This window comes from Cupressus sempervirens, chromosome 11 (assembly GCF_028749045.1).
Source record: "Cupressus sempervirens isolate cs-2001-9-10 chromosome 11, ASM2874904v1, whole genome shotgun sequence".
Classification (NCBI taxonomy): Eukaryota; Viridiplantae; Streptophyta; class Pinopsida; order Cupressales; family Cupressaceae; genus Cupressus; species Cupressus sempervirens.
In genome coordinates this window covers 490935849-490941848 of record NC_143128.1, presented here as the reverse complement: position 1 = coordinate 490941848, position 6000 = coordinate 490935849, and positions in this window count along the sequence as shown.

The window sequence follows — 6000 nt, the reverse complement described above, 5'->3', positions numbered from 1 at the left end:
AATTCAAATTTTGGCATATTTATATTTATTTTATTTAATAATAATTTATTTAGGAATTTTATTTTTAATAAACTTTAAATAACATTATTAGTTAAATTAATAAATATTATATTAAAAATGTCGCATAATTTAATAAGGGTAAGAAAGCTTTAATTTAATAAAGCTTATTTTAATTAAATTACATAAAGTGTGTGCATGAAAATTAATTTATAATAACTAAAGACAGATTTTTCGCATGATTGCATGATCAAAGCCCTGATTTGGGGGGGAAATCTCTTTACTAAGGAAATCAGAGCTCATTTCTAGATACACAAGTTTAGAGGAGCCAATTTCTGAAAAGAGGGTTTTCGAAGGAAAATGAAGATTCTTGCATGTTTGTGTGTTCATTGTTTTAGCATCAAATCCAAGTAGGATCTTGTGGGTTTGTGCAGTAGTTTCTCGTTCTTCAAATTCATGTCTTCTCCATGTTCATTGTGTTTCTATTTTTAGACTTTCTCTAGGCTGAAACCCTTGTTTGAGAAAATTGATTTCCATTATAGAATTGTCTGTGATTTAATCTGAAACTTCATTATGAATTATTGTTCTTGTGTTTCAAATTCTTGTGTCCTAAACATAAAAATGAAAATTGAAACCCTAGGTTTGAACATTGAATCTTGTGCTTGGAAACGAAAATGAGAATCTGAAAACCTCTAGTAAATATTGAACTTTAGGGTTTTCAATGAATTATAAAATTCACTTTTGTATGTACTTTATGTGACATTTGATTTACTAGCGTTTGGGTTTTCAGGTTCAACTTAGGTTTGGCCAATTAGGATGTTTACCAGAGGCTTGGGAGTTTTGTTCTATGATGTCATGATGATGTTTCGTACGTGATCTTTTATACCTGACCATGGAGATGTGTTGTGTCTATGCCATGATGAGTTTGATCAGATATTTTGATGTGATGTCCAGTTTCTTGTGTAAAACTGAGGTGAATGGTATGAGTTTCCTGATATAACCTTTGAGTCTTCTATCAGTTATCTTTGATTTCTTCCTAGTTGCTTATATAGGACAGAGGTGATTATATGAATTTTTTTGGTGATGTCATGTTATGACATGGATTTGGTTTATGTGTACTTGATTTTGGATTAATCATGTCAGGATAATCGTATTGGTGAAACTGGTGATTTTGATCAGTGATATTTAAATGTTTTCTAGTTGCTTGTTTAAGAACTGATGTGTGGTTTATGGTCATTTGAGATCTTTTGCTTTTGCTGAGCTTAGGGTAGGTTATCTATACGTCATGTTGGGAAGTGGCTTGCAATGGAGGTCGAGGCCCTAAAGAGGCTGACAGGTAAACCATTGTAGGTTATTTTAATAAGTGATAACATTTCATTAAATGGGTTTAGAATGAACTAATAAGATATTGGTGCAACAGAAAGTCACTAGGGCATCCAGAGTATTAAAAGACTACCAGGGTAACCTTAGAGCTAACTTGTTAGTATGTCTTGTTTGTACGAAAGGATACTAGTGCCGCATAGAGTCACCAGGGGGCCAGAGTATTCAAAGACTAGATCAGTTAACCTTAGAGTTGGCTCATGCAATGACACTTGCCCACTTGCATAGTAGATTTCCAACATGTCTTTGTTGCCCCTTGGTTTAGTTGATACTTGTGTCTTGGTACCCTTTGAGATAGTTTTCTTTTAGGTGATTTTTTGAACCTATATGTTGATCCTATTTGGGACTTGAGTTTATCTCCTTAGCTTTGTGGGAGTGGGCTTTTTTGCGTTTCATGAGCTCAGGTGGTAGTGCATTTTCTTATACCATTGAAATTTGATCGTTGGATACTATTGATGGATGTGTTTGTGCGAATGTTCCTTTCTATCTCGTTATCCTATATTTTTATGATGGATGGTTATACTCTAAATGTATTGTATTTGATTCCATAGATCTTAAGAGATGTTGTAATCTATTTTATGATGTATATTCTTTCCGCCTTTCATACCCTATGACTTGTATAGTGGATGATTGTGCATTTCAATTATGCCAAGTGGCATCATTTATAATTTTATATTATTTAAGTAGAATTGTAATTGTAGTTATTCTTTGATGTGGATTTATTATATTTTGGATTTATTATTAATTAGACTTAAATGTGATTTAACATCATGGGACCCTTAGGAGATGTAATATGTTTATGATGGTTGTTATTTATGTGAGTAAATGCTTCCGCTATACTTTATCTCTTTTTGTTATTACTTCCACTATGTTATCTGTTGATGTTATTATCTTTAAAAAATAAATGTTTGGTAAACTTAGTGAAACTTTAGATTAATTTCTTTTGGGTTCCCTAGTGGGGCATTACAACCACACTCAAAAGAAATAATGAGAATAGTTCATAAGAAAGCTATGAAAGAATAGAATGCACAAGCACATGAATTATGGTGTATTCATATACCTTAGAAGATTTGTTTTTTTCCTTTAAGTCTACTACCTCCCAACATATCAAGTCAATTTGTATGACAAGATTCATTTAAAAATTTAAAAAATGTGTCATACATCAATGTATACTTTAGAATGATCTAATATCATGTGTTTCCACTTTTCAAATTCTTCTTCATGTTTTTCAATTTACAACAAAATTTATCAAATGAAATCATTCAACAAGAAAATGGAAAATATTAGACTAACCAGTCGAAAATTCATAACCCAACATTTTAGTCTCTTCCTCACATGATTTTCATTTCTTCACCTACAAAGGTATTCTAATATTTCACCATGACCACAAGTTTCTTTTGCATATAACAATAAGAGGAGGAAATCCTAGTGACTCATACCATTTCCCATCCTAGTGTCATAATTACAAAATCAAGATAAGACATGAGAAACCGCCAATACAAAAATGAAGATACGTAGTTGATGGAGTCCATCTTGTGATATGAGAGGAACCATCCCCTGCATCAAAATAACAAAGGACAAGATTATTTAATTTTCTTTCCATTAGAAAAATAGCTTCATTCGATATGAATATGCAAGAAAAAATTTCTACCTTTGAATAACAATGACCAGTTGCAACCTCATTTGTTACCAAGCTCCACCTTAATGGTGTTTCATGAGAAGCTATGAATATGAGCTTTATATGTATTGAAAACTTTTCAGTCTTCTCAACACTACTGTGTTCTTCTTCTGAGGCCTCCGCCTTTGGAAATGGAAAGAAAGAGTCTCCTAAGCTCTTAGATATACAAATCTCTACATTTATTATTTGCCCAACATTAAGGAGAAGTGAGAGAACTCCCAACAACATCAATTTTGCAAGCAATTCAGAAGAAATCAAGCTAAATAATTTAATTATGTTCTTTACATTGGATCATGCTTTCTAATATCTTTCTCTTATTTATATGATGAATTATAGAATGTGATCCAAGACGTTGATGCAGAAATAACAACACAATCAAACATGATTGCAAATAAATAGAAACAATAGAATACCTTAGCGAGGAATAATTTGAGGCAATCTCAAAGAAAGCCATTCTTTCAAATATTTCATACATTGTAACTAAATTTCATAAATCAATGATTTTGACTATGGCGTCTTTTTGCATTTCCTAAAACCAAGATATTCACAAAGTTAGTTGTCATGCAATCATAGGTTAATGTTGAGTTTCATTTGGTTTCAAGAATACTTTAATATTCTCTACTAATAATGGCCAACCACGTGAAGGTGGAAGCTAATTTGGCCTCACCCCCCCCCCCAACATCTAAATTCCCTATTAACATCTAGTGTAAAGATTTTCAAGTTGTTGCTTATACTGAGTTAATTCACCTTTCACAATAGTGTTGTACTTATGAAGTTCTTCATGATCTTCTTTCAATGTTTCAAATTTAGATGTCTTCTTCGCTAGACTCGCTCTAAGATCTCAATTTTCAATCTTCAAAATAGATTCAATTTTGATAGGATCATTCCTCAAACTCAACTTTAAATTGGCAATCTTCAATTCATGCTTCAAGATCTTGTACTCTATTTTCAATTTTGAATATTCGTCATCACCAGTAGATTCAGTAGATTTAGGCTTGGATTTGAGATGTTCAATCTTGTCCTTCAATTGTCCAATGTATACTTTGGAGTCTTCATATCTATCTTTTAGCTTATCTCTTTCCTCAGTAAGGAGATAAATTTCTTCAAGGTTCTTCATCAACTGTTCTATATCCATAGGGATCTTACTCAAGCTATTAAGCCTCTTCAGAGTAATTTTCTTCTTATACCAATTGTTAGAAATAGGGAATATAGAGAGGGGGGTGAATAAATATTCTATAAACTTTTGTCGCCAACTAGATATTATTAATTACTTTGTACCATGCATAAGAAAGTAAATGAGTAATGTTGAACAGAAATAATAACCATGCATAAAGAGAACTCATAACACCATATTTTGTTAACTAGAGAGATCCTGGCCAAGGGAAAACCCCAATGGGGATGATACCACTAGATAATATATTGATATATATGTTCCTTGTTAGAGGATGGACCTTGTTAGGAGTCAGTGAGCAAATTCAATATATAGAGCGTCCCTGTTAGGAGACTTTGAATCCCTCTTAGGAGATTCCAACTCCGTTAGGAGTTGTAGTACAGTAGATGCAAGAAGAGCTCACTACCCAAACAAGTAATCAATCCTCAGGTATATAGGTGTTGTAACTTCTTTCTTGACTAATCTCTGACCTCAGCTTGATCTCAGATCACAAAATCAGGTTCTCAAAACTAATCATGTAAAATATTGCTAATCTCCTATGGAGATGTCAAAATCTAAGTAAGAGAAGATTAAATAAAAGAATCACTCCTAATTTAGCTTCTAAGTAGATTACTTAGCAACAACTATTAAGAGGCAATTGCATCATCATCTCCATATTTCAAAAAAATTAAACCTCTTGGTTTAGAGTCACATAATGGAGGCGAGTAATGTATTTAAGTAAATCAGCCTCCTTGATCCAAGTGATGTATGAAATTGAGAGACATCACTACTTAATAAAGTAAAATTTGTGTTTGGGACCATGTAGCAATCAATTTAGAATCCAACACTCTTTCAATTTTCTCTCTGTTTGAGATACATGTTTTTTCCAACCATTTCTTTCCTTACAAGATTATTACTTGTTTAATTGATCCTCATTTCCCACAGTTGGATATCGGTGAAGGTCTACATTAAAATAGGGTTGATATCTAGATTACAAAGAAGAGTAAGCTTATAAAAACTTTTATATGTCACCTTAATTTTGAAAAAACCAATTTTATTGGGTTTTGTTTTGTTATAGGAACCTTAAGGATGTCTCTCTTTGTGCAAATGTGTTGTGACCAATTCCCCTTCCTAGAAAATTTACTTTCTCTTATGCTTATTAGCAATATTTTTATAATGTTTTTTCTGTTAGGATGAGGAAGCATTGGGTGCCTTGGTGCAATAATATTCTTTAACCTCCTTGATTCCAAACCATTATATAAAATGGAAAGTAAAAGCAATTAAACCAAACAATATCCAACACAAACATTTTAACACCATGATTGTTATTGAGGAAACCTTGGTTAAGGGAAAAGACCTCACGGGGATGATACCCACAAATAAATCACTACTGCAGTAGTAAGTTGCCTTGTTAAAGACTGCTCAGTTAGAGGCTTAAGTAAAACAAGTGAATCCACTTTCAATCAAGTCTATGGTCTAGAGCTCACTGCTCAGTTACACAATTCATATACATTAGGGGATAAAGCTAATTACATAATCAAAATGGATTTATAGTCACCAAATTGACTAGTAGCATCAACAATGCTTCTATGGTTCCAATGAAGCTTTGATAAGAAATACAACCTCTAATCATTGGATTTACATCTACACATCATGTTCACCAACCATACTTTACATCCATCACATCTCTCTCCATTGCAATCAAAACTCAATCTCATATTTCAAGTCATAACTCAAAAATATAACTTTGTCAACTTCCAAAATGAAACATGTACAATCCTTTACTCTTTCATAA